At 43.6% G+C, this 11,618-nt stretch overlaps 1 protein-coding gene across 1 annotated transcript in view; it reads left to right on the top strand.

Annotated features, from left to right (window-relative positions):
• Positions 1-2,216: 2,216 nt before the first annotated feature.
• The window catches only part of LOC137235183 (uncharacterized), a 1,124,977-nt gene continuing 1,115,575 nt past the window's right edge, over positions 2,217-11,618 (top strand). Inside the window, exon 1 of the mRNA XM_067758315.1 lies at positions 2,217-2,320. The gene's annotated coding sequence lies outside the window, so the exon portion shown is untranslated. The remainder of the gene's footprint in view (positions 2,321-11,618) is intronic.

Raw genomic sequence — 11,618 nt, 5'->3', positions numbered from 1 at the left:
CGCAATCAACTTGAAGACCAAGTTGGAAAGACTCGAAACAGTATTCACTAAATTCAGTCAAATTACATGTTTTGGAATTCTGAAAGCGATTTTTTTTAAGTGGTTGTAGTCACCATCCGATTCCGTTTCTTTTCACAATGCATTTATATAATAAAAAGGTTAACCTTCGTGCCACATTTCAAAATAAGTCTTTGGTAATGAGTTATCCGTTTTTGCCTATTTTCCGAAATTCGGATTTCGATTTTTTTTTTAAGTGGGTGTCGCCAACCAATTCCGTTTCTTTTCTCATACATGCCAAATTTTAATATAATGTCTTCAGCGGCTTTTTACTTACGACTTCAAACTTTTAAATTCTCGTCTGCTAAATACAAAAGTTGTTTTCAACCAAGATAACAAGTTCCAGCACGCATCTACTTTTGGTAATGAATTAACACATTTTTCTCACTTTTCGACATCGATTTCCTTTAAAAGTGTGCGTAGAAGCCAACAAATTTTGTTAATTTTCATAGAGTAAATAAATAAATTTCAACATGATATCTTCATCGGTTAGGATTTATGACTTAGAGGACCTTAAATTTTTTTTCTTCTTAATGTAGGCAGGCACGTCGTCGTTCATGTGACTATGGGGTGAGCGGTTAAGGGGGCTGCATCTACGCCGTTTCGCCTCATAGGAAAGGCGGGATGTCGGTGACTAAGAAACGAAACCCCCTTATCCTGGATTTGCAGCAAGTTATTTTCGACCGTATCAAAAGTTCCCGATACCGGCTCACCAGGAGAAGTAATGATGGCCATACCACAGCAAGACGAGCTGCTGGGGCAACTTTGTTTTTATTCCTACATCTTTGTTTTTATTCCTACATCTAACACTAGACGAGGACGAGGATTTCGAGCGGTCGCTTAAGGAGTTTTTTGCCAACGCCCATAGAGAACTTAAGATACGAAGGGAACGAGATAGAGAGTTTAGAAAAACCCTCTCATAGTACCAGGCAGAACTATGCAACGCTTGGGTGCTCCGTTCGGCCAAAACACTGTTGTGGTTAAGCCAATCTTTTATCAGAGCCCGGTCTGGTGGACGAGCTTAGATACTAAATCCAACCTAAGTGTTTCCAAAAGGTACAAAAAGTACTATAGTCTGCGTTGGACACTAGTTTTAATGTTTTGCCATTAAATCTAATGGCCAAGTAATGCGCGGCCTTTCCTGCTCTGTGGCTGCGAGAGCTATCTGGCTGGAAAGATAATTTGACTGGGCATGCACCATCCCTAAGAATCTGAATTCAACTACTTTGGACTATTGCGCTCCGCCTTTTTTGACGTTAATTACGATGTTTTCTTTCCGGATAGGGATAATTCGTTGAAGGAGCCGGCCGGCCTGGGCGTTGGGCTTCATATACATACTGACGGCTCCAAACTGGATAATAAGGTGAGAAGCGGTATTGTGCACTTCAACTGGAATGCAATCTATGCTTTAGCCTACCCGATCATTGCAGCGTATTTCAGGCGGAGGTCGCTGTAATTAACGGAGACGTTGATCACCTGAGAAAGGACGTCAACTTCTGAGAGGCAGACTGCACTAAAGATGTTTGGATCGGCCACCTGTGGGTCCAGGACAGTAGAGAAGTGCGGCTCTTAACGATATTTCTCAGCAAATTTCCCATATAATTCTGCATAATCAAATTCTATTCAAGATTTTAAGAGATACATTTTTTAATCCCATTTTGCGTTTGGTGTTCGATATGTTTTTGAAATACCTTCTCTGTTTGGAAGTGAAAAAATGTGTGTAAACTGAGCAGAATTTGTGTAATGATGAATATATAAAACAAAGCAAATTTTGCGGCAACCTCGATAAAGCCGAGCAAAGCTTGGTCGACAAGTTTCTATCAAAACGCTAGCTATCCATAAAATGCACTAACAAACTGTCATGTGTCCAGCTAGACTTTTTCGGGGCCGGCCAAATTAGACTTTGTCTAGTAAGGTAACCCTAGCGGGTCATGCGTAAAATGCCTTAACACACGGCAAGTTGCCTTGCCACACTTTCATTGGGTGATTACAATATCATGGGGACATCTAGACCTTTGGTAAAATTGGTTAGCATTTTCTGGTTGGGTAAAAGTATAATTATGTATATTGTAATTCCCTTGATTTTATATCTTTCTTTTGTATTTCAACAATGTTTATACCGAAATAATTTAACTACGTAATCACACACCATGTGTAAGGAATTCACTGCATTTGAGTTGTAAAGATTGGTATAAATATAAATCGAACATTTTGCATGAAATTCTCCGCTGTTATGGTTTCCCTGCGATTAAAAAACAGGCCGGTAAGTATGTTTATGTTTTCCGCGAAAAAACTATATTTACTTAACCTTACATAAATTGTTTATTGTAAACTTATATTAAAACAAGGCTTTATCGGACGTACCATGGTCAACATTTTGCGATGATATTTGCCAGCTCTAATTTTTATGATCTATAAGAATATTGTGTGAATCTTGTTGCAAAATTCTGAATAGTCTTCTTTGTTTTGGAATATTTTATTTTTCTCCGAAAGTAAGCGTCCAAGTGGGGAACGTTTTTTCTGTATGGGCAATGCCCATCGCGCATTTCCGGAAAATGCTAAACCAGGGCGGAAAACTAAAAAGTTAATAAACTTAACTTTTATTGAACATAGTTAATTTTTACTAAATTATTGCTTTTTTAAGTTTGCTAAGCTAATTTAATTAACAAAATGTACTGGAATCTGCAAATTTTATTAAATTAAATCTATATAAGAAAAAGAAACGTATCAAAGTCCGCATAGAAATGCTAGCATATCTGGCAGACGTTGTAGCTGCACAACTTTTTATAAGTTTTTATCTCTAAATCTCTTTCCCTCTCTTTCCCCTTTTATTTATCCTATAACTCACTACTTGTTCTTCGTCTCTTTCTACCTCTACGCCTTTTCAATCCCTTCTTTTCTTTCTTGCTACCTCTTCTTCTCCCTCCATCGCTCCCCCTATCTATGTTGTAGCGATAAGGATACTCCCCGAAGGATGCAGATCCGCTACGTTCTGGTAACAAGCACTATTAAGGCACCAGTCCGACCATCTCGGGAACGCTCCATAAGGGTTGTATATGTTATTGAAAGCTGTTTCAAACAAAAACAAAATTTTATGGGAATCGGTGGAGCTGTTTCGAAGGAGTTCAACCCCTAACACTGTGACCGTTTTTAAGTCACTATTTTTGTTGATACGTTGCAAACATGTTTGCGTTAGTTGAGTGATAAAGTATTTGTTCTCTGTACGATGAGCTTAGCCTACTGTCAAATGGAATAACTACTTAAACTTTGAGGAAAAGGACTTCATAAATTATTTTTTACACTTCACTATAATATCAAGAGGGAACAATATTATTCATGACCAACACTTTAAAAGCTGAAAGGCGAAAAATCATGTTCAGCAAATAGCGGAAAAAATTTTACTTAAAGTGGATTAAAATACTCCACGGAGTGTTCAGAAAGTTATCACTCAACGATTGTGTATGCTAAAAGCACCCTTTATGGATTCCTACAAGTGGAGAATGCTTGAAAAAAATGCACAATATGGTAAATAGCTAAGATCACCTGTTAAATCACTGTTCGATGACTTCAATCCTTTTCGTTTCTTCAACTCTCTGGCAATGTATGGTATCTAACTCCCCTGCCACTTATTTTGATAGGGGATGAGAACATGAGGGAATACGAAAAACTCTTCACTAGTATTCCCAATGGTCACTAGTCAGATATGTATTTCCACGGTCATTTTCTTTTAACTTTTTTTCTTTGCCACACACAAAAACAAAAACTTGACTTGCTTTTGCCAGTTATGTGAGGCATTGTTTATATTTTCGCTGCTGGTCATGCGTCGCAAAGTGACCAGCGCTTGTGTTTTTTACGCTCATTGTCACACTTGACAAATGCGCTAGTATGTTTAACAGCTTACGGCTAATACTTCCGATTGAAAAACTCTGGCAGCTGTAGGACCTGGTTCTTTCCGAATCAGCACGGTATACCACAGACCCTACTACTTCCACTACTTTGGAGCCATCTGTGTATACATGTATCGCCTCGTCCACCACGCTATGTTCTTTGTTACCAGGTCTAAAGGTGAAATGTGCAGAATGGCATACAGTGCGGCCGTAGGGGTTGTTTTCAGGGCTACAGAAATGTTAAGCATTGATAGCCTGCATGAACCCTCTAATTTTTTGAGGTAAGTTCTTTTTGAGTGGCTGTCCCCCAAACAAGGACTACATAGTATGAGACAGGGTTCACAATCGCTGTAAATACCCAATGAGAGAAAGAGTGCGATAAAGCTCTAGAACACCCCAGAAATCTTTTACATGCATAAAGTGCCGTCGAGGCCTACTTCACTCTTTTCTCCACGTTTAGCCTCCACCATAATCTTACTGTCTAGGATAATCCGTAGATATTGTGTGCAAAGGTTTCTCCCATAGGGACACCACTCCTAACTTAGGCCGCGTATAATTTGGGACCTTAATCTTTTATTAACCAAGACCATATTCCCTTCTCTGCGTTGGCTGTCAACCCGGAATTTATTGCCCATGTATTAATGTCCCGAAGCGGCCGATCCATCAAAGAGCTAATCGTTGGAAGGCACTTTCCACTTATGTCAATTGCAACATTGCCATAGGGTTATGGCTAGAAAAATTTTGTTGAAGTTAAGACCATCCATGATCGCCCATTTAGAAATATAGTTTAAATCCTTATATTTCAGGGCTTTCTCTATGTTTATTGCTACCCCATTTGGGATACATGTGACCTATATTCCACGCTTTTGGCAGGAAAGCCACATGATCAGCTCTCCATTGTTCAGTCTTATTTACCCATCGAATATTTGTAGCCATTCCCCGACTGCTCTGCTTGAAATTTGTAGCATGGCCGGGAATATACCATCTGCGCCCAGCAATTTTAACTTAAAGAACGTTTTCAGCGCCCTTTCGATCTTGGTATTGGTCACCAAGCCCGGGACTTCCTGTTCCGCGACCGAAGTGTGGGTGCATTCTGCTGGCTCTTCTGAATCATCTCCTGATGGGAAATTTGTATCGAAAGGCACCTCAAGGGACTCCTCACTACAACGAGTCCATTCTCCGCTCTCTTTCTTTTTTAGTCCCTGGACCATGTTTCCCCTTGCTAGAACTTTTTATAACCGTGCTGTTTCGCCGAAGAACTCTATGTCCGCACAAAAATGTTTCTATGATACTCTCTTCACCCTGGAATTTTATGCTTGTAGATCCACAATAAATCCCTATACTCGTTCACTTTCCGTTTGCCAGCTTAAACATTTCTTTTACCCGTCTTCTAAGAAGACTCAGTTCATTGCTCCACCATGTCGGCTTAGCTTTTCCTCTGAATCTTCTTAGAGAGCAAGCTCTGTTATACACAGTCATAAGCGTCTTTTTTGGGAAATCAATGGATTCCTAAAGTTCCTCCGCATTGACAACCATTTTGTTTCTACATGTTTCTGGAATTTCGTCAAATTCGTTGACCTAGAGCTTCTAAACGTTCTTCCCTTCTCTATCCTCCTTAAGAGATGCTGAAGCATGGTCGGAGAAAGAAGGACTAGCAAGAATCATCCAATCATAACTTGATATATTACGTTCAGAGCTCAATGTAATATTAAGAATATTGCTGGATGTTGTACCTACATATATAGGGACTATCCCTGTTGGCTATCTGCAAATCGGTTTACAGGATTTAACAAAATAGAGATTAGCCTCTCTTATTCGTATCTCCTCCTCCACACACATCTGGTGTGCATTTGTATCCGCGCCTATGACCAAACGACCTTTGCGCCCTTCGTCCTGTACTAGCCTCTTGCACCACACCTGTGCAAGCAGTATGGGCGGCCATGTAACAGGATGCCAGGATAGATGCCTGCTTATTCTTCTGCTCAACGGATACCACTGCGAGGTCCTCAGTAGTGTAATTAAGCAGCATATATGAGTGCAGCCTTTCTTCTGTTAGCGCGTAGTAAACGCCAAATCTGCGCGCGCTGAGCCCAGAAACCTTTCCTCCTGATCAGCGCCATGCTAAACGATCCCTCCCCAAGGGTTAAGAAGAGTTTGCTCGCCGCCATTTTATTGCGAGTGAGGTTTATCTGTAAGACTCGCAGCGCTATTGGGCTGTTTGTCTCCCTCCAACACCTTCGTCGTGACGTCTTCGTCCTATTCATATCCATTGGGTCTAAGGCTTTGTGGGCCCCCTTCAGCCTCTCCCACTCCTCTGCTAAAACCTTCGTTGTGGCGTCCGCGTCCTCCACCTGCCCATTTGCTCTAAGGCTTTTTCAACTTCGCCCACTTTTAGCGTGTTAGGATTGTGTGAGGTGGGTTTTGTCGAAGGCTGAGGTAAGCTCAGCCGCTCCAGGGTCAGGCGAAGGTCCCACTAACCTTTACCAATTAATAACAGAAGTAGTTGTTGTTTTGTTCCGAACACGCACACACACACGATGCGGATTTTGTCTTTCGATGCCGGCAGCCTTTGTTCCCAGAGAGAGAGGGAGAGAGAGCGAGAGAGATAGAGAGAGAGATGCGACGGATGATAGCGCAGGAGCGGCGGAAAGATGACAGTACGGGTCGCGATTCTCAGGGAACGGTGGTGATAATCCTCAAGTATCTTACCCCAGAGAAAGCTTACTCGGATTGGTTCAGGCGGGTTACGGTGGTGCTCCTATGGCTAACGATTGACTGCGGCGGGCAGGAAGGACGCGGTTTGACCTAGGTGAAGTATATCTATTAGTAATACCCAACGTATAGATGTATGTGTATACATGCTTGCTGGGTAGATTCAGTACTCCTCTCAGGGAGCCTCGGACAAGAGTCCTAGCGACCATGAGTGGTGTAGTGAAGTCCACCGTTGCATTCCGCTCGGCACCCCAATTAGGAGGCGGGGGAGGGAGATGCTCCTCTGCAACCCTGAGTGGACAGTCCGCGCCTCATGTCATCCCCATTTGTTGCTGGGTATACCCAGTACTCCTCTCAGAGAGCCTCGGACAAGAGTCCCAGCGACCATGAGTGGAGTAGTAAGGTCCACCGTTGCATATGGCTCGGCACTTCACCCAGGAAGCGGGGGAGCGAGATGATCCTCGGCAACCCTGGGTGAACTGTCCGCGACAAATGCCACCCATATTGATATGCATTGGGCCTGGCATGTCCCTCAAGTGGAGCCCAGGACTGGTCCTGGACGCGCCTTGGGGGAACTACCCGTGCCCATCCGTCCTTCAAGGTAGAAGGGGAGCGTATCCCCTCCTACCCCGTGGGACGTTGTGCAATGGTTGGTTTCCCATAGGTGAGGGGGGAGATCCATGAGCCCGATGGGTTCGCTGAGAGTCTTCCCCGTTCACCTTGGGACCCCTTTCATACATACCATTGTAAGTTGGCCTCAGCCTTACTTACCTAGGTGAAGTGTGCAGTGAGTGATGGCGTTTGCCATTTCATACTTGGTAGCGTATAAAATTGTTAAGTATTCAGCTCATCAATAACTCCTCGTTATGATAGCGAATGAAAAATGCACGCCATATAGTCAGTAACACACGTGCTGAGTATGTTTGGTTGTTCACTGTTGGTACTTGGCATACTATGTGCGGGTGGTTGTTCGCTGTGCAAGGCGATCGTAGGGTATGTATTTGGTTGGTTTATTAATTTTAAACCCCTTTATTGCTTCCAGTTACGAGAACGACTATTTAATTATAAGTCAAAAACCGCGGTTAATAAAGATCAATAATTTTATTAACTATTGTAACTGAAAAAATATGTTGATGATTTTTATTTCGCTATGGTATATGCACGCACTTGTTCGCCAGTAAGTATTGCCAAAAGAATGGTGGTGAGAAAATGAATAACAACTACAGGTGTACAAAATAACATATGTAGTAAAAGCTAGTATGTATGAAGATCAAATAGTGCAGGGTGCCACAGTACTCCCTCGCTAGATGAAACTACCGGAACCGATGTGGTATGATAACGTGTCTACCACTGCGAGTATGTTTCATCGAAGTATGTTTAGACTGCTCCTCTGTATTTTGCGTGACAGTCGATTCCGTACAATCGGGATTTGCTATGAATGCTGGCTTTTGGCGGTCTATGCTTATACAGGATACGGCCCGTCGTAAGGACATGTTAATGATGGTCGTACAGTATCGTTGCGCACAAAGACGTGAGTTGATGTTTGTAGGGCGGGCGTTACGAACATTTTGGCTGTTGTATGATGTGCTGTCTGTGTGGGTTGAAGGTTCTGCATTGATAGTCTGAATTGCGATACCGTGTCTTCGTTGACATCGTTTAGCTTCCTAGTTTGGAAGAACTCGCCAGGAATGCGTAATGTGGTACCATAAACGAGTAAAGCGGGACATGCTTTGATATCAGGCTTGAAGGCGACGCGTAACCCCAGCAAAATCATAGGTAACTGCTGAACCCATTTTGATGGCTCGTGGCATAAAATGGCGGCCTTTAAACTCCTATGCCACCTTTCGATGATACCGTTTGATTGCGGGTGGTACGGAGTCGTTCGGAGATGTGTTGCACCGATTGTGGACATTAGTTTTGCAAAAACTGCAGAGTCGAATTTCCTGCCTTGATCTGACGTTATGCGTTCTGGAACACCAAACCGTGCTATCCAATGGAATATGAGTGCTTTTGTGACGGATTCGGCGGTCATGTCAGGCATAGGCGCAGCTTCAGGCCATCGCGTGTATCGATCAATGATTGTTAAGCAATATCGTTGCCCCTCACTAGGTGGGAAAGGGCCAACGATGTCCATGTTGATATGAGAAAATCGGTCTTTTGGAGGTTCATATCTCGAAGGCAATGATTTCGTATGGCGATGAACCTTCGCTTTTTGACATGCTTCAAAACAGCGTACGAAATTTGCAGTGTCTTTCCTGATACTCGGCCAAACAAATCTTTGAGTCATTAGCTTAACCGTTGCACGGACACCTGGGTGTGACAAACCATGAACTTTTCGTAGCACGATCTCTCCAAACTCTTTTGGGTCGTATGGGCGGACGGCTGATGTTGATGTGTCGCATACTAATTGAGCTGTGCTGTTGGGTATCGGAAAAATGTTTAGTACTAGTTAGCTGTTATGCATACCTGGTTCATTTAGAAGTGATTGCAACTGAGTGTCAGTTTGTTGCGCGGCTGCAACTTTTGTGTAGTCAATCATATGCTCGATCGATTGTATCCGCGAAAGTAGATCTGCTGTAACATTTCCTTTTCCGGCTACGTGACGTTGAAAATTGCCCAATAAAATCGAGTTGTCGGAGTCGGCGGGTGAAGCTTTTTCGGGTTTTTGACGGAATGCATATATAAGTGGACGATGGTCGGTCATGATGTAGCATTTTCGGCCTTCAAGCATATAGCGAAAATGTGACACGCCTGGGTATACCGCAGCCAATTCACGGTCGTACGTGCTGTAGTTGCGTTGCGAAGCAGTGAGTTTTTTTGAGTAAAATCCGAGCGGCTGCAGCTCACCATTGACACCTTGATGCAGTGCAGCTCCGACAGCGGTATCTGATGCGTCGACGTATAATGCTAACTCTGCATCCGATGCGGGGTGTGCCAGAAGCGTTGCGTTTGCCAATTCGTATTTGCAGCGTTCAAAAGCGGCTTCGGCTTCGGCATTCCATTGAATAGGTGTGCGGTCGTTTTTCTTATTGCCGATGATGAGACTATGTAGATGTGATTGATACGACATCGCATTTGGTAGGAACTTCCTGCAGAAATTTACCATTGCTAAAAAAATTTTTAATTCTTTGGCGACGGAAGGCTTCGGAAAACTGCGAATAACCGAAACTTTCTCGGGCAATGGGTGAATGCCTTGGGCGTCGAACAAGTGTCCCAGAAACTTAAGGTGATTTTTGCCAAACTCGCATTTCGAAGGATTTATAGCGAGGTTATGTTCGCGGAGACGTGTAAAAACTGTTTTTAAATCGTGCCGGTGTTGCTCGATGGACGTGGATGCAACGCAAATGTCGTCGATGTAGGGAAATGTAAAATGCAACCCACGCAAGACCTCATTGATAAGCATTTGAAAGGTCTGCGCTGCATTGCATAGACCGAACGTCATGAAACTAAATTCGTACAAGCCGAATGGTGTCGTAATCGCCGTCTTTGAGATAGCATCCTCATGTATGGGCACCTGGTGAAAAGCACGTTGAAGGTCAATTTTGGAAAATATGGTCTTACTTCGCACGTTTGTAGTAAAATCGGTTAGATATGGGAGCGGATATCGGTCAGGTAGCGTCTGCGCATTGAGAGCGCGAGAGTCCCCGCATGGTTTCCATGTCCCGTCACCTTTTTTTACTTGGTGTAACGGGCTGGACCAGTTGCTACTAGACGGACGACAAATTCCTGCCTTCATCAAATATTCGAACTCCTTTTTCGCAGTCTTGAGCTTATCGGGAGGTAGACGCCTCGGTCGAGCAAATACCGGTTGACCAGTTGTGATTATTCGGTGCGTGATGGTGCTTTTCGTCGATGATCCTTGCGGTGCTAGTTTCGTAATGTCGGAGAACTCGGCTAATAAAGATGCAAATGGGTCAGCTGTATCGAACGTTTTGATTGCGATTTGTTCCGTAATTTTTGGCAACGTAAGTGGCGCACAAAGTTGGGTCATGTTATCTACAATTCTGTTTCGGCGTAAGTCTATTAACAAGTCGTAAAAACGAATAAAGTCTGCACCGATGATTGGAGTCGTTACGTCGGCTATAACAAACGACCAATCGAAATTGCGGCGGAGGCCGAGATCTAAATTAATCCTCTTTTCTCCAATTACCTTTATCGGCGTTCCATTTGCGGCATAGAGATTTTTTTGAATTTCTGTCGTGGACCTGTAAGCGAAGAACTTTGCGCTCGGTGTCCGGTTCTTCGCCACGACTCGGCACGCGCGTTGGCAGTCATTTTGTGGCTGAACTGGTGGTCGGTGCATCTGCTGCACGACTTTTGAGACGGCACGGGCTCCTGCATTTGCGAGCGGGTCGCCCATATTTTTTGTGATACCAACATTCATCAACCGATGCGCCTGATGCGGAATCTCTTGGCGATAAGTTACCAGTTCGAGGTCGTGCACGTGAGGTACTGCGACCGCGGTTCGTAGAACGTGAACGAGATGTTAGTTTTTCGAATTTTCTACCCAACTCCACTATGGCCGCACGTAACTCGTTAATTTCGTTTGGTTGGTCCGCATTGACTTTGTTGATATGGTTTGGAGAAATGGCGTCGACAATGGAATCAGCTATTTTTGTAAATTCAGCTGCAGTTCCAGATGAGGCAGCTACTATTGGCGGCGCGAAATCTGGTAAACGCTTCGTCCAGAGGCCTTTTAGGGCTGCCTCCCCCAGAGTGCTACCAGCAACTCTCCTCATTTCGTAGTAGAGTTCTGACGGCTTTTTGTCTCCTAGCGGCAATTCTGACAAGAGGCGATTTAATCGTCGCTGCTCACTATCGGCAAAATGTTCGATGATCTTCTGCTTTACGTAGTCAAACCTGTCGTTTTGTGGTAACGAGGAAATGACGTCGCTCAACTGTGCTATAACATTTGGATCAAGCGCTGCTAGAATTGTTGCTGTTTTTTGTTTATCAGCAGTA

The sequence above is a fragment of the Eurosta solidaginis genome, chromosome X (genome assembly GCF_040869045.1).
Source record: "Eurosta solidaginis isolate ZX-2024a chromosome X, ASM4086904v1, whole genome shotgun sequence".
NCBI classification, from domain to species: domain Eukaryota; kingdom Metazoa; phylum Arthropoda; class Insecta; order Diptera; family Tephritidae; genus Eurosta; species Eurosta solidaginis.
Note: the sequence above shows the minus strand (reverse complement) of the source record. Positions and strands in the feature narration are given on the sequence as shown.